General features: G+C 43.9%; 1 non-coding gene across 1 annotated transcript; it reads right to left on the bottom strand.

Moving 5' to 3' along the window:
* Positions 1–5,443: 5,443 nt before the first annotated feature.
* On the bottom strand, positions 5,444–5,608 carry LOC121821827 (U1 spliceosomal RNA). The gene has a single exon (XR_006062715.1). It is a non-coding gene; the product is annotated as a U1 spliceosomal RNA (small nuclear RNA).
* Positions 5,609–18,420: the final 12,812 nt, after the last annotated feature.

Here is an 18,420-nt window from a genome sequence, read left to right as displayed (position 1 = left end):
CTGCAACAGGAAGGGAGCCAGAGATGGCCCACTAAACAAAGATTTAGCATCAGAAGGAGGGAGAACAAGACACAGCAGTGTGGGGCTGAACTAGCGCCAGAGCCAGATAGCTTAATAGAGAATAAGAGTTCCCACCAGAGAGTAAGTACAGAACACCCAAAAAACATCTGCTCTTCTTACCTGAGCCAATACATGAATTAATTCAATCTCACACAATAAGAAAAAAAAAATTGTCCTTGATACGCTGTGTGAGGAATGCACCCTGCACATATTGCCTGTACATAATAATGATTCTCAAGAACATGCAATGAAAACAGCATCTGATAGTGGTGAAGATATTGTAGACTTTACCTGAGAAGCCATGGACAGTTTTACTCACCCCAGACACAGCACCAACAACAGACCAAAAGGAGCAATGCCACCAAATCAGACGTGGTGAAACAGTGGGTTGGTTGGGGTTACTCACTGAGCAAGGATGGCGGGTTAAGGATGGCGGGTTATTTACAGAAGCATGGGTGACTGCATCACCTAAAAGCCCACCCTGGGATGAGAGACCACTCACTGAAGATGTATCTCTGAAGCTCCTTGCCTGACAGCTGGGTCCTTTGGAGTCTCTTCTCCAAGAATCCTTACTACTTGTATAACCTTGGGGAGAGGGTCTTGAATTTTTCAATTTTCAGAAACTTCCTGGGTCTTGGAAGTTGTGTTTACTTCTTGAGTCTTAAGAGTCTCCCTCCAAGAGAAAGCTATTTAATTAGGAGGAAATGGCTACACCACAGAAAACATAGGCTTCAATCCTGTGCCTGTTAGGAGTTCTAACACACACACACACACACACACACACACACACACACACACACACACACAACTGGAAAGAGGTTTGAGCACCACTTTGGATCCAAATAGCTGCGTGTTTCTGTTCTTCTTTGTAACTTTTCCTCAAACAACATAGGAAAAAAGTATTTGAAATCATCCATTCATTACCCATGCAGGATGCCATGACATACAACACAGTGAAGAAGAGTCAGTGTCAGGCAGCTGTCTATGTCTGGAGTCATTTTTATTGGCGACTCAAAAGAAAGAGCTAACTGTTGAGTTTCTTTAATGAAGGGTTTTTATAAACAGCCTAAAGTGTGAAGTAGAATGTGGCATTAATGGAAGGGATTTAAATACATGCTTGCTGTGGATTATGCTCATTGGTTAATAAAAAGCTGACAGGCCAGTAGCTAGGCAGGAAGTTAGGCAAGAAAGCCAAACTAAGAATGATAGGAAGAAGAAAGGTGGAGTCATGAGAGATGCCAGCCAGTAAAATGTGTAGAAAATAAGATGCCAAGCCACAAACCATATGGCAATACATAGATTAATAGAAATGGGTTAATTTAAATGTAAGTGTTAGTTAGTAACAAGCCTGAGCTATTGGCTAGGCATTTATAATTTATATTAAGTCTCCAAGTCAGTTACTTGGGAAGCATCTGCCAGGATAGGGAGCAGGTGGTTGGGACAGGAATACTTCCATTTACACATATCAAAGTAATCATATTTGCCTAACTCTTAATTTTGAAAAAAAAACCCAATATCCAGTGATACTAATTAGATATTAACATTTAGAATACTCTGCTAAGACCAAATCACTTTTTATAAATATTAAAACAGAGATATGTGGTGATTACCAGATAGACATAACATAGAACATTGCCCTGTATTTTGCTGAAGAAAAGTCATTATTCAAATGATAAGCAATGTTATGCTCACACATGGAGACCCTGGCATAAACATCCAGAGCCCACAGGAAGATGATGCAGCCACAGTCACCATAAGGAGGTCCGGGTACTGGACCCCAGCTCTTAGACGCCCCAGCCTGACCCTCACTCCCGTGATTCCTCCATCAGCACACTGCTCAGGGCCTCTGGCTTCATGCGCCATGGACAGCTGTGAGCAAATATCCCACCATGTAATACTGTGGGTACCTGCTTGAGATGAGAAGCCGCTGTGGCCACAGCAAGTGAAATTCAGTCTAGACACAGGAAATATTAAAAAGAGGTCAATTTTGGGGGGGGAAGATTGAGAGAAGGCTGCACCCAAGTCCTCAAGCCCAGCTACCCACAGGAAGATGTCCGGGAAACTAGATAGACAAACATGAGGCACCATGAGAAAGCTGCATATTAAGTTAAAAGAGGAGAACTGTACAGCCGCTAGTTACGGTTAGGATACTGTTTCCAAAACTGAATGACAGGAAAATAAGCTGGTGGATTCTACAGTATATACAAATGAGTGCATCAACCTTCATTCCAAAAGCTCAGAACGTTTTGTGTGTGTGTGTGTGTGTGTGTGTGTGTGTGTGTGTGTGTGTGTGTGTGTGTATACATGCCTGTAAATGTGTTTATGTATGTTTGCATGTATGTGTGTATGCGTATGAATATGTGTATGGAAGTATATATTCATATATATATATATATATATGTCTATGTGTGTTTGCATGTGTATGGGTATATTGTGCATGTCTGCATATATGTCTATGCATATGTATGTGTGTAGTTATGTATATGAATGTATATGTATGCCTTATATATATGTTATCTATGTATATTTGTGTATGTGTATTTCTGAGTGCATGTGCATATGTCTGTATTTGTGTATGTGCATATATGGGTACATGTATATGTGTGTGTGTGTGTGTGTGTGTGAGAGAGAGAGAGAGAGGGAGAGAGAGGGAGAGAGAGCATAAGTATGTGTAAGTAGATATGAGTATGCATAGGAGAACATATATGAATATGGGCATGTACCAATAAAAGAAAGAATGTATTGAGAGATGGTGTGTACAAGAGATTGTGTGGAAGGGGCTGGAGAGGTGGCTCAGGGGTTAAGAGAACTGGCTGCTCTTCCAGAGGACCCAGATTCAATTCCCAGCACCCACATGGCAGCTTTCAACTGTCGGTGACTCCAGTTCCTGAGGATCTGACACCCATGATGAAATACTAATGCACATAAAATTAAAAAAAAAATAAATTTTTAAAAAAGAGAGATTGTGTGGGAAAATGCACAGGTGTGCATGTGTGTGTGCATGTGTGTACGTGTGTGTGCTCTTCCTAAGTTGTCAGCATCTGTGTCTTGCTTCAAAGAGGTATAAAATCACCCCTATTCCTTTCCATGAATACCTGACTTTCCGTGGGTAAAGGATACTGGCACGAGGGGCACACACTTCTGGTCGCCACTGAAGGACAGGGGCTCCTGGACTGTGGGGGCACCAGGGCCCTGGCACCCGTGATGTAAATACTCTAATGGGTGAGCTATTGCAGCCCGACAGGGAGACATATATCACACACACAGTAATGACACTTTAATTGTCTGCTTTATCTTGGGTTAGTGAACTGAGATAGCAGAGCTCAGCTGTCGTGAGAGGATGCACCTGCTCTTGCTAGCCCAGTGACCAGAAGGACTCCCAGCCAGCCTGGGTATTTTCAGAAGACTGAGTCACTTCCCTTGCCATCAATATTCAATTTTTTTCCTCATGTAATTTTAGTATAATAAAGATTAAATTGGAATGGGTAATAAAATTTCACATTGTTATACTATGGAAAAACATAATAAATTTCAAAAACTTTCTGAAACTAAGGCTCCCCTGAAAGACCACATCTGTCACTATTAACGTGACTAATCAGTAGCCAATGATGCTGATTGCCTGGATATTGGCTGCACTTCAGTCCTTGTCCTTTTTTGGCTGATCTTGCACCAAGATGGAGCCTAAAAATACAAGTCATTCTTCTTCTTAGTTAGGAGTTGGTTTATAACCCACAGGTTCTGGCCAGTGAGCTATAATAGAAATTTAAGGACGATTTCTAGAAAACACTTTTCCTCCATATTCAAAGATCTAGAAGGAGAGAGGCTTTGCCTTACTGTTGGGTTCTTCATAGTCATGTTTACTCATTTTCCCCTAACTGTGAACCCAGTGTAATTTAGTTCATCTACAATAGTTGTAGCAACTATCAGACACTGTTTATAAAGAACAGAGGTCTACTTAGCTCGTGGTTCCAGAGGTTGAAAGTGTGTAGCCTGGACCTCAGCATCTTCCCGCACCAGGGCAGAGAACATCACACAGTGAGAAAGTAATCAAAGGCACCAGCTCACACTGCTCTTCTTCTTCCTCATATAAAGCCACTGGCCCTGACATAGGGCCCCACTCTTACAACCTCATCTCATCCTGCTTATCCCTCAGAGACTCCCCTCTAAAATCCATCAACATGTGAATTTGCAGATAAAGCTTCATGAGTACCTCAGAGAGAACACTCAAACCACGGCACAGGGGATGGGCCAGACACAGACCTCTCACTGAAGAGTGGCTTGTACTGAAGCATGTGCCTGGACCCTATCTCCAGTGCTCTAGAGTCGCCATCACAAGAGACAGCATAGTGAGAATTGTTCCCACACAGGTGCCCTGACACTCCCTAGCAAAGGGACAAAATAATAAATGATTGTACACTATTTATAAAAGAGGATGACGCATCTCCCCACCTAAGAGGGTCCTTCCTGACTCCAGAAATTATTATATTATATTATATTATATTATATTATATTATATTATATTATATTAATTATATTATATTATATATTTTATATATTACACACACACACACACACAATTGCACCCAGAAAACCTGTAACTCAGCTTTTAAAACATTGTGGGGGGGGGGCATTCCTCACTCTATTTCCCATCGTAATATAGTCACATGGCACACACAGCTGCTGTACATATAAAATGTGTATATGACAATGATGTACAGGACAATGGTGCCATAAAATTATACCAGTTCACAACACTTTGTATAAGTAAGTTTCATAATGTTTACATAAGAAATTGCCTGATGATGAGCTTCACAGAACATTCTTGCAGCTAAGTAACATCTAACTCTACCAAGATAGCTTTCCCAGGCTTCCTACATCTCAGGGGCCAAACCAGGGATCCCATTCTGCTGTAATCACTTGGGAGAGAAGAGAGAAATTCCTTTCCTCCTGAATCACATAGACTGGAAGCCACAGGTATGAATTTGCTGAAGGGTCTTGGGACCAGGTCTCTATAATGCACTGAGACACCCAGGGGAGCCTCGCTTGTCCACATCTACCTACTGATGGTAAGACACTGTCATTTAAGGACATGATGCTCTGGGTGGAGCAGCCATCTGGCCACCAAAGGGAACAACATTCCTATCAGCCCAAGGATGACAGTGGAGGAAGACATGAACCATCCGAGCATCGCTGAACCACTGAACCGCCTTCCTTCAAACCCCACTGAGACAGTAAATGCCCTGACTTGCTGTGGAAGTATTCCATCCACAGCCAAAGGTTCATGCAAGACAGCCGTTCATATTTCTTCCTTCCTTTTCTTCCCTCTTTCTTTCATTCTGCCCCTTCATTTCTTCCTTTCTTTTTTTTCTTTTTTTCTTTTTTTCAGGGGAGAGCGCGAATGCAGTCCCCCACTACCACAAATTATGCAGTCGAGTTTCCCCGCATTTGGGGAAATCGCAGAGGTCAGCACTTCCAGAGTGCAATGGATAAGCCTTGCCCTGGGAAAACCACCTTCATGATCATGGTATCTCCCCTGCCAGGTATGTATTCTTCCTTTCTTTTAATCATTCTTCCTTCCTTTCTTTTCTCTTGCTTTCTTCATGACTGCTCCGAGATTTGTTCATGAAACATCTGTTATCCATCAGATGCATTACTAAATGTGAGCCTACCAGAACTACTGTGACTTTCTTTTAAAGAGAACACTGAGTCATGGCATCTAAAGCTCAGAAGTGAATGTGTCAAGAAAAAGATATTTAGAAGATTCATATATCTTTTGATATCACAGGACCAATGAAAATCAAAAGGTCCATGTGGCCAGCACCATATTTGAAATCAGCTCTCACAGACTCCAGCAGATCATTCCATTCTATCCTTCAGAAATCCCCCCTGCTCACCCTCATACATCCCCCTGTCCATGGTATCAGGTTTCTCAACAGGAGTTCTCATCCTGCACAAGTGCCATGTGGGGACAAGGGCTATTTGGATAAACTAAGTCACACAAGAAACCACAATATTCTATAATGAAATGTCTGATCCTCCAAGAAAGTCATTTTGCCAAGGTCAGGCATTTAGACCACTCCCTATTTCCTCAGGGGCTTGAGGAAAGTTCCTGCTTGCTATAAAGGGAGACATTCTTATCTCTGGCAAGAGGAACTTGTGGTCCTTCCATTCACAGTGACTGGTGCCTACTAACTTGTCCAGGTCAATGCAGGTGTCCTCATTCCCTGACATCAAGCCACACCCCAGCTCACACGCCCCTTTTCTCCACTTTAATCCTATGTGCGATGACAGAGTATAAACGGTATAACCTTTCTTCAATAAATGTGTAGGCAGCTATCCTGATTCACCCTCAGATCGTGTCCATGACCCTGTGTTGTCCATCCATCCGTCCCCATGCCATCCTCCCAACACATACACACACACACACACACATACACACACACACACATACACACACACACACACACACACACACACACACACACACACACACACACACACCCTCTTCGGGACCTGAACCCCCACCGAAGCAGGTCTTGGCAAGTAAGCCTTTTGGACCCCAGAATATGACATGACAAGCTCCAGACAGGGCCCACAGAGCTACAGAATTTGGTGTTTTCCTGGTAAGTTTTGGTTTTGCTTTGGTGTGACTATTTCTTGATACACTCCAGTTCTTCTGTTTGGAATGGGGTGTTTACCCTGGGCCATTGCATGTTGAAGCATGTAACTTGTTTTTATTTTTATTTTATTTTATTTTATTTTATTTATTTCCTTCAAACCCCACTGAGACAGTAAATGCCCTGACTTGCTGTGGAAGTATTCCATCCACAGCCAAAGGTTCATGCAAGACAGCCGTTCATATTTCTTCCTTCCCTTTCTTCCCTCTTTCTTTCATTCTGCCCCTTCATTTCTTCCTTTCTTTTTTTTCTTTTTTTCTCAGTTAATGTACTTCAAAATTTAAAGCATTGCAATTGTTAGGGATTTTAGAGATCCTTTGAAGTTGGGTCTCTTTTTGTGCAAAAGTCTTTTAACCCATTCAGCCTTCCACCTCAGTATGCAGCTAAATCTGGCCCTTCTGTCTCCGTCTATGTACCGGGATTATAAGCATATCCTGCTATGAAATGGCAGTCTCTAATGTTTTATAATTGTCTACTTATTCACTTATTCATTCAACAAGTATTAATGTAACTGTGAAGGAGCCCCAAAACAGCTTGACCACACAGCCACCATGACAGGCTTAGGGGCCCAGACACAGCTTCTATGACAGGCTCACTGGCAGGCAACACCCAGATCCAGGAAAAGCCATAAGCTGACACCACCCAGGGATCCACCCAGGGATAGGGAAGGACCTAACATCCCAAACATTCCAACCATTATATAAGGTGGGCAGATGTCCCTGAGTCTAGCACACACCTATTTTTGTTTTACAGATACCCCTAGACAATTGTCAGCCAATCAGGGTCCTGAACCCTGGAAATCTCCTCACCCCGACTTCTACTATAATAAAAATCCTATCCTGCCTGGGCTTAAGGCTCTCTGCTTTCACCTCTGCATCAGAGAGACAGAGAGATCAAGCCCCGGAGCTTGAAAATAAAGGCTCTTTGCTTTTACATGTGGGATTCAGTCTCCATGGTGGTCTTTTGGGGGTCTCCTTGATCTGGGCATAATATAACATGTACCATGAGTCAAGTATCATTCCATGTGCTAAGAATATAGCCATGGATAAAATTAAATTTTCCTGTCTTTACAAGCTTAGCTTAGAACACAAATTGTGCCTTTATAATAAATTCCTAGACAAGAAAAATATCGTGGCCAAATGCATTTTACCTTATAATGCGGTCATAAGCCTATGGAGACAAGGGGTAGACAATTATGAATTAAAAGTGATTCATGTGTTTGTCTTGTTGACAAGAAGTAGAATTGTGATGATTAGTGTCCATCACCAGCTTGACAGAATCTAGAATCAAGTGGGAGATGAGTCTCAGAGACTGTTTGTGGGGGACTACCTTGACAATGTTCTTTGATGTAAGGAGACCCATCTTAATTGTGGGTGGAACCATTCTCCATATGGGGGATCCTGGAATGTTTAAGTAGGGAGAGGGAGTTGAGGTGTATTCATCTGTTTCTCTCTGCGCCTTTACTGTGTATGCAGTACAATCAGCGATGTCAGGCTTCACAGCTGTGATTTCCCCTGCAGGGACCAGCTGTAACCCTGTGAGCCCAAATCAACTTTTTCCTTTCCTAAGTTGCTCTTGTCAGAGCATTACCTCACAGCAACAGGAAAAGAAGCTAAGACATATTGATAAGGCAGAGAAAGCAAGGTGGTTCAAGTCTATCTTCTTTTATCAAGCCACTAATGCCAGCGTGGGAGCCTCTCATCTAACACTAATTATATTTTAATCATATCTCCCCAAAGCCCCACCTCCAAATACCATCAACCGATGAATCTAGGGATTGAATGTATAACCTATAACCTTTTAAGGGGCACACTGAAATGATATCATCCCATTTCAATTGCAGCAACACTTGGGCCTAGGGATTCCCCAGATTTTGGAGGAAAGAGAAATGCTTTGTCTCACCACAAAGCTTTACTTCCCCACTGTTTAGTTTCTGGCCATTTTTTCCCACAGTTCCTTGAACACCTTGTGTGTGACTCTGAGCATGTGCTGGGTCACATGGTGGTCATGTCTTGGTTCTGGTGCAACTCTACATCTCTTCTAAGAGCCTAGCTGTCACCACGGCATGAAGTTCTTCCTTGCTTTTTCTGGAACACTGCCCTAGCTCAGGAGCGTCTAGAGGAAAATGCAAACTCTGTGTTTCTGCTCTGTCTCCTTGGGTCTTGAGGACATCAGCAGTGGTTCTGTCTAGACTCCTCTGGTCTCTGAGGAATGACCAGGGACCACTCATGACCACTCACTGCCAGGGACTCAGTAAAGGCCCTGGAAATAATCACGCAGCTGTCTTTCCCGACATTCCCAAGGGTTCTTCTGCCTTCTGTGTTGATCTCAATTATACTGGGTTCTAAGTAGGATGTTACTATGGGCCGGTTTATGTCTCTTTCTAGTACCTCTGAATTTGAGTATGTTTTGATAGTCTTTAAAGCAGCACCAGGGTGAAGGAAGTAGTAGGGGCAGGTCCTTGTCCACTCTGATTTATGTCTTTGCAGGAGGAGAGTGGGACAAAGACACATAAGGAGGAATGACCATGCAAGAGAGCAGACACAAGGCAACCGTCTACACAGCCAATGAGAAGGCCTTTGGAGAGTCAACTCTAATGACATCCGATCACAGACTTTCAGCCTCCAGGACTTTAGGAGAATTAATTTTGTTTGTAAAAGCTACCATATCTGTGAAATTTTATTTTAGAAACTGAGCAAGCTAATATAGATATCAAGGGCTTCCCATGGGAGACTTAGAAAAATGGTAAAATGAGTTTTGGAAAGCATAGGCTTTGGCCCACTCATGATTATATTAAACATTTTTACTGCCTAATCCCTTCTCTAGACATGATTCTTTTGAACAAGAATAAGAGCACATATCATATAAGTACATACGTGTCATATATATATCACATCTATAACTCTGAGTTAGCAAAGATTCTCCAAGTTATGTTTCCACATGAGGATTGGTGATGGGTGAATTGGCAAGGGCCCTGCCTTGGGAAACTAGAAACCAACTCCCGAAAGACAGGGCTTCCTATCTGCACGGGCAGAGAGTCTAAAAGCAAGGAAGTGTGCCGTGACTTCTCTCAGAATTCATGTGCCTGCCTTAGGCAGCCTGGAGGGCAGCCTGGAGCAAGTGACTCACCCCACAAACAAGCACAAGGCTTGAGACTGCCTCGGGGGCTGTGCTAGAAGGTAGAGAAGAGACAGTCTCTAAACAAAATGCTCGTTACAGGGGGAGGTGACGGATGAGCGGTCTCCGCACACAAACTGGAGGGCGATGACTTGTGCAAATACCACCCGGAAAATACCAAGCTACAGGCAGGAAGTCAAAAGCCAAGCGAATTTTTGTTAGGTTTTATAGTGTGTCTTATACCTGGAGATGGATCTTGGAGGCTGTGTTCTGATACAGAGAATTTGCACGCTGTGAGGCTAGAACAGATCCAGCAGCCACTGTGTGATTTGAAAGAGTCTAGTTCATTAACAACTAAGCTACAGAGCCAACCTAGATGCCCACTGTCTGAGGAATAAAGAAAACGTTGTGTCTATTCACCGTAGGATTTTATCCAGCTATAAAGATGAACAAAACTGCTAAATCTGCAGGAAAACGCATGAGACTGGAGATTATCATATCAGACTAATTAAGCCTGTCTCAGAAAGACAAATACTGTATTTTCCTCTTGTTTTTAGTTCCTAAATTTTATACAGATATTAAAATCATGTATGTATGTATATATGTATGTATGTATGTATGTATGTATGTATGTATGGCCTGAAAGTAGAAACAAAATTGTTTAAGGAGACACACTAGGGAAGAGGGGTCCGAGCAAGGGAGACATAGGTTGGGGCATACACTCAAAGTACAATTTACACTTGTGCCAAATATCCCCATGACACCCCGATCCATGCACAATGAGCACACACCAATTCTTTGAAAGGAGCTTTTCAGTGTAAAGAGAAAGTGTTCATGACGTCTGCAGCCCCAGGGAAGGGTCAAACCCTCCAACTGCCTACCCCACAGGCAGAGTAGTGAGAATGTGGACGTCACAGACAAACCTGGCCAGGAGATGACATCCTTCAGGAAACAGCCAGCTTGCTGTTAAGGCCATGGCTGAATTCATTTTTTAAAAAAATGGTCTTTAAGTACACTTAGATACTCCAAATACAACCACAATCCTTATCCTTACGTCCTGGGGGACAACCTTGAGAAGATAAACTATTTAAAGTTTATTTCTTTCGCATGTCTAATTGCATGTGCATGTAGGACCTGCAGAGACCAGAAGAGGGTCATGGATTCCCTGGAACTAGAGTTACAAGGGTCGTGAAATGTCATGTGGGTGCTGAGGATGAAACCTAGATCTTCTGCAAGAGCAGCAAATGCTCTTGGCCATTGAGCTGTCTCTCAGCCGCTGAGATTCTCCCAAGCCTCCATAAACCATTATTTTAATACAGATACGTCAGATATCTCCTGGTGCCTCGCAAGTTACCACCAACGCCATGGCTCCAATCACACATATTAGTGCCTTGCAGTTTCTGTGAGTTGTGATTTCCCCGGGAGGTCCAGCTAGGTTCTCTTCCAGGTATCCTTGGGCTGACATGGAGACAGTGGTTGGGCTGTGTTCTCATCTGCAGTCTTGACAAGAAAAATATACTTCCACATTCACACATTCTTACATGGTGGGACTACACACAAAAACGTGTTATCAGTTAACTGGGTCTACATGTTTGTACACCCGAGTCAATGTCGTTGACTCTCTCATCTAATCTCCATCGTGGCTTCAGAAATGTCATCTTGCCCACCTGAAGGCCTGGTCATCTCTAAGGACAGGACTTTCAAGAGTTCTGATTGTTACCTGTGTCCTCTTCCAAAGCCAAGAGCCCTGCCACTCACCTCAATGGTCAGTGGTCAAGTATAACAGGCAGACATGTGCAGGCTACCTGTTCTATAACACAAGGCACAAGCCATGGGCTGTAGTGCATCAGTCAACAGGAGCTTACAAAAGGCAAGATGAATGTGATCATGACTACAACCAGCATTACGACTCCCTAGAAACAGAAGTAAATCCTTCTGTGGATTGTAGATTTCAGTCAGTTAATATTCACAGGAATTCTTCCGGCTTTATACTTGCAATGATTATTTCATGCACCCTTTTATTAATTTCAGTTGTTTTCATGTAGAATTTGAGTAATTGTCTCTCCAGGCATGTCTCAAACAAGTTCCTCTGAAATATTTTTTTTTCTGAGTATGAAGCAATTTGTTACATAAAACACAGAACTATACTAGTAATGATTATAGCTATTCGTTTTGAACACCATCTGTGTCTTATCATAGTATTTATTTTTCTTAAAGACTTTTTTATGCATGTGTGCGGCTGTGCTCCTGTGTGTGCTCATGTGCCTGGGCACAGGAGTGGGGCAGATTGATGAGACCAGAGATGGTGTGAGACCCCTGGAGCTGAAATTACCAGCAGCTGTGAGCCTCCCCTTGCGGGGACAGGATCTGAACTCTAGCCTCCTCTTAGACAGCAAGTGTTCTTAACAACTGAGCCATCTCTCCAGTCCTGGCACTGTACTCCACATGTGATTTATTACATCATCCTCACAGGTCACAGGGTAGATATTGCTTAACTTTTATACACATAGAAAAATAGAGGCTTTGAAAGCTCAGACTTGGCCACTCTGCACAGACGGCGGGTGTGGGAATGAAATCCAGGCAGTGTCACACAAAAATGGCTTTCATCCTGCTTGATGCTGTAGAAAAGGGAAATGGTGCCTGAGGTTCCCCCAGGGTCCCCATGGGAAGAGGTGCACAGCTGTGCTTCTGAGGATGCCTCATTAATCTACACATTTATTATTGACAAAGAGAAAGAGCCCACGCAGACGGTGCCGCTAGCTGCCTTCCCACTCGGCAGACAACCTCAAACACTTTTTCCGATCGATATGCATGGATCTTTTTTTTTTCCTTTTTCTGTTCTGTTCTTTGCCCTCTGTGTCAGATCTTCTCTTCCGAGTCATATTATGTGTGCCGTGGGGCCTGGGGCAAATGTCATCTGCCCCCAGCACTTGACTCGATGGCTTACTTGTCACTGGAGTCTCTCCTCCTCTCCCACGGAAACACTCAGCTCAGCTCATTAGACTCTGTCACTTGCCCTGTTCTTCAGTCTGGGTGTCTCTCTAAGGTCCACCTGTAAAGGTTTTCTCACCGGCTTCGTAGACTGTGCCACAGCACAGGCACAAAGCACCAAGACTCTGAGAACATGGACAGAAGCCTACGAAGCCAGGAGCTCCAACATTATTATTTTTATGTATTCATCATAAATAATCTCAAATGTCCTGTTAATAGTAATGCTGTGCTCACAGACATCCCTGCTGATCAATGTCATTGACCAACAGTCCCTCCACTCTTTTTTTTTTTGGAAGACATAACTCACAGCTTACTCATCCCACAGAGGATAAGGGTGCTTTCCAACACCCCCCCCCCCCCGAAAAAAACCTTCACGTATGTCTTAATTTTGTGTTGTATGATATGAAGCTGCCAAGCCCTAATGGGTTTTCAGCTTGTAAGAATGGCGCTTGTGTGGGGTGGAATGCAGATGTATCTGATTCCATAAAATTCTATGCTGAGAGCCCCCTTGTTCTGTAAACTCTCAGTAATTAATAGAAGGTGAGTTTCCTTTGTTTGCAAATAGGAACCAGAAAGCTTGGAGAACTTGTCTAGCCTTGTACAGCTAGTGGGTACCAGATCTGCTCAGGTGTCCCCGTGACCACGGCGTTATCTCTTGAAATGCAGGTAGACCCTCCAGTAAGCAGGGTTGAGAGCACTCAAATGCCAACTGTGGAAAGTCAAAAGGAGGCAGAAGTCTTCGCTTGTGCGAAACAGGAACGTGAAAATCAATGTGTGCCTGCGGCCAACTTGTCAGGCACAGCAAAGAAATGCCTGTGTCATACCTCGTCCACGGAGGACACTCTGGAAAGGAAGGGATGAGGAGATTGACATTCTGGAGTGACAGGAGCTTCAAACACCCAGCTGCAGCCTGCGATCTGGCCACACTCTGTGATCTTGACGGGTGCACAGTGGAACACAGATGGGAAAAGACCCGGGCTCTAACTCTCACTCACTCCGCCACTGTGAACTAGTCATCGGAACAGGATGCAGGATGAACATGCACCTGAGGTGATTGCAATCTTCCCTCCTCTTCTCATTTCCTTCTACAGCTTTTCATGCTCAGGAGACATCTAACATGGGGCACAAGACAGGTATTGAATGAAGGGACTGTTGAAGAGACAGAAACTCTAATGTATGGAGTATGAAATGTATGGTGGCAGCCACCAGAATGTGCCTCAAGCCCTCCAACATCTGGGAGGGGTAACTGACCAGGAATTGATTTCAAAATTGACACTTTGAAATCCATCATCCCTGTGTCCCTGAGCTGCTCTCAGCCAGTGGCAGGTCACTAAGGCAGACATAGGACTTCTCGTCAGCCCTGTGGTATGTTCTCGATGCTTCCACAGAGCCGTGCCCTCCTTCCCCGTCTCCTCTCACAGGGTAAGATCCACACTGTGACTCTGGCCTCTCCTGTAACCCCTCTCCCTGCACTCTCACAACCAAGTTCTGCACTCAACCTCGTGCATATTGAATCCCAGTTCCACACGCTTGCCAAGGACTCAGACTGAGGCATGTGTTGGGACAGTGTGCCGGGAGACCCTCTGTTGGATTTCCCTGTGGTCCCCAAGCTTTCTGATCTATGCCACACGTTTATTGACTCTTCTCTCTCTCTCTCTCTCTCTCTCTCTCTCTCTCTCTCTCTCTCTCTCTCTCTCTCTCTCCTCTCTCTCTCTCATCTTATCTAAGTGGTGAATTGTCACTGTCCACTCTGAGATATGTAAACCCTTTCTCTAGAAGATTGCTTGTAAGTTCTGTTACACATAAAACATAGTATTTCTTTGCAATGTAGAAAAAAGCCCAAAGTGACTTTTCCTTTATGGACACACAGTCATCTACAACCACCAGTTCAAAACCACAGCAAGCACCCCTCAGATCCAGTCACATCTACAAAGACCACTTCTTAACCTGATAGTAATAAAGAATATAAGTATTCACATCTGTTTGGAGAAAAAGGACAAAGAGTCACCTTTAAAACCATCCTCAGGGTTAACAAGACATTTCATTTCTTGGAAAGTCTATTGTGATGGTGGTTGGGAAATATTAGTTAAAGAAGGGATACATGTATTTATGCTGTGGAACATTTGTTTTAAGGACGCAAAGATGTGTTGCATTCTTTTATGTTGTATTTGTTTAACTCTGTGGAGCATGTTACTTTGCCCGTCTAAAATACCTGATTGGTCTAATAAAGAGCTGAATGGCCAATAGCTAGGCAAAAGAAAGAATAGGCAGGGATGGCAGGTAAAGAGAATAAATAGGAGGGGAAATCTGGGAAGAAAAGATTGAGGAATGAGAAAAGGAGGAGAGGAGGACACCAGGGCCCAGGTACCCAGCTACACAGCATACCATAGAGTAAGGAGGAAAGAAAGGTATATAGACCAGAGGAAGGTAAAAGCCCAGAGGCAAAAGGTAGATGAGATCATTTAAGTTAAGAAAAGATGACTAGAAATGAGCAAGCTAAGGCCTGGCATTCATAAGAAAGAAAAAGACTCTGTGTGTTTATTTGGGAGCTGGGTGGTGGGCCCCCAAAGAGCCAAAGAGCAAAGAGTGAAAAACAACCAACTACAGATGGTTTAAAATGTTTGGGTTTGAAATTCCCAAGCTTACCCCCAAAGAAAGATGCCTGCACCTAACATGCCAATCCAGGAAGTCCAGTCACTCGCAAGTAGACATCCAGGGAAAGAGTGGCTGCGTGGGAGGAGATGGAGCAGGTCTCCAGTCCAGCGGATGCCAAAGGGCTTTTCCAAAGCTCAAGATTGGGAGCCAAATTAAGATCATTTAAAACCCATTTCCCCTGTGAAAGGAGACCCTTCCATGCTGTTAGAGATAGCGTAAATTAGATCAACCACTGTGGAAATCGTTTTGGAGTTCCCTAATAAACTAAAAATAGGTCCAGAACATGACTGAGCTATACCACCCCAGGTGTTTATCCAGAGAACTCCAAGCCAGCACATGGCAGAGGTGCTTGCATCCACAGTTATTATAGCAGCTGATGACACTAGCAAAGGTTCAGAGCTGACCTTACTATCTAGCAACAGAGGAATGGAGAAAGAAAATAGTGTGTGTGTGTGTGTGTGTGTGTGTGTGTGTGTGTGTGTGTGTGTGTGTGTTTACAACTTTTGTCAGCCACAGAAGCAAATGAAATAATGTCATTTGCAGGAAAGTGGATACAACTGAAAAGCATCCTATTAGGCAAATTAAGTCAGACTCGACAAACATCCCGTTTTCTCTTGTCCATGGATTTTGTACAGAGACAGAGCCATCATGCATACACGACCTGAAAGTAGAAGGGAAATTGTCTGAAAAACAAAGGAGACTAGATGGCGTTGTTTGGGGGGTGGAGAGGAAAGCAGCCGTGGGGGCCATGTAGCCCAAGTATAAGATGCTGGTGTAAACACATCCTTGTGGAGCGCACTGTTGAGTGCAATGAATGTGTGCCAACGCAAACAAGGAAACTGCTTCCCTCGGAAAGCTCTGCCGGTCCCACAGATACCTCATCTCTCCAACACAGAACATCGACACAGCAAGGGGACAGCCGCTGATGAGGCAAGGTGGCACGTGTCCAGTACTCTTCATCAGGGCATCCAAAACAGAATGAAAGATGCCCCTCTGAGTGCCTTTGATGACACCGTTGAGTGAAATTATTCACTTCCAAGGCAAGCTGACAAGCAGTGCCCTCCCCAGTCATTCTGTAGAAAGCCCGGGGCATTTGTACCGGTGGCAGGACATGGTTTCATTAATATTCATTTTCCTGGCTGCCGCGGTGATCAGGGAATGTGTGGAATTGTTTACCACCAGGGTCTTGCCAACACTTTCTGTTTTAGAAGCTGAATTAACAACAGAGGAACGTGGCTCTTGTTCCTATTTCCATAGCGAGTACAGAGGAACATTGCATCTAATAAGTTCCCCAACAGCGTTAAATTGATGTCAATAATAAAAAGGGAGCCTGGACCATTAGCACCCCATAGACATTAACTTTTATTATGCATATTAACACTGGTAAGTCTACTTGGGTTTTTAACATTGACACACACATGCACACACACACACACAGAGTTACACTCTCCCCACATTCATACACACACACACACACACACACACACACACACACCGCCACCACATTTCTTCTAAATCCAGCTCTTAGAGACCTGGCAAACCCCCGAAGGCAGCCTCAGTGGGCCCGTTGGTATCTCCATCTCCTTACAGCCATCTTCCAAGTCCCTAAGCTCTCCCCTCCTTAAACAAAACAAGTTCCTTTGCAATTGCAAACAACAAAATAACGAAGTAAGTGTGCTTCTGAGAGAAGCAGCGAAGTGTGTCCAAAGCTGAGTGTCTGTTGCAGCCTGTATCTTCCTTACAGAACCCCATAGCTGGTTCCCCCTTGTCCTGGCAGAGACAACCCACACGGTTCAAACCCACCCAATAGGTAATCATGCCCAAGACCATCGTTGGGCCCCATTGATTCTTAGGATAGTAGGAAGAACCAAGCAGAGTGAGTTGTCCTTTCAGGTGAAACGTGTGAATCCCTAGCATCATCCAATCTTGTAGCAGAATGTGGAGCCAAGTTTCCATTCCACCCCGGCTTGAGATGGTTCAATATGAATGCCAGATGGATTCAGGTACCATTCCCAAATTGGCAGGAAGCATTTCACATGAAAGATGAGGATCATAATAGCAGACCTTTGTTTTGAATCTTCTCTGCTTGAGGAAGGACAAAGGTTGCATGATCCAAAACTTTACTGGGTGTGACAGCAAGAGGGGAAGGGGCCGTGACACAAAGAGTCCTCTCCCATCTACACCAGCAGAAGTAAAGCAGCCTCTCCCTGGCCTGCCCTGTGTATACAGCCAGCTCCATAACAAATCCTAGTCAGAACTGCTACGGAATTAAGGGGCAAAAGCACAACCAGAAATGATAATAATAGGGTCATACACAATAAACTATGTCAACATCTATGACATCTCCAGGACATTCATTACCAAAAACTATAATCCAAGACATTATTATAAATTGACATTTTAGACAAGTTGCTATCTGGATATTCAAGTCTTGTCATTATTATATAATCCAGACCCAGATGTGGCCATGGTCGATAGGAAGAGGCTGCCCAGAGTGCTGTGTCGAGAAGGACTTTGACGTTGGGTCAGTAAAATGCCACCATCTAGTCATAGCTTGTGATGACTATAAGGAAGAAAGGTAGACTGAGGAGATGGACCAGTGGGTAAAAGCACTTGCTACACAGCTCTCACAAGCTGATGAGAAGGGGCAGAGACAGAGAGTCCCTGCCCGTTCAACAAGGCGGAAAATGAGAACTAACACCCATGGTCCCCTCAACATGTGCGTCTATCCCCCCCCCCACACACACACACACAAGATAAAGTTAATTGCTTCTTAGAAAGAACAAAAGGTGCCACACTACAGAGGTGGTCTACCCTTCTTGGACAATTCAGAGGTAACACACACACTGAGACACTCAGATCAGAGATGCCGTGTTTGGGTCAGGCAGAACTAGGTCGTCATCACCAGGCAGCATCACTG

The sequence above is a fragment of the Peromyscus maniculatus genome, chromosome 12 (genome assembly GCF_049852395.1).
Source record: "Peromyscus maniculatus bairdii isolate BWxNUB_F1_BW_parent chromosome 12, HU_Pman_BW_mat_3.1, whole genome shotgun sequence".
Taxonomy (NCBI): Eukaryota; Metazoa; Chordata; class Mammalia; order Rodentia; family Cricetidae; genus Peromyscus; species Peromyscus maniculatus.
Note: the sequence above shows the minus strand (reverse complement) of the source record. Positions and strands in the feature narration are given on the sequence as shown.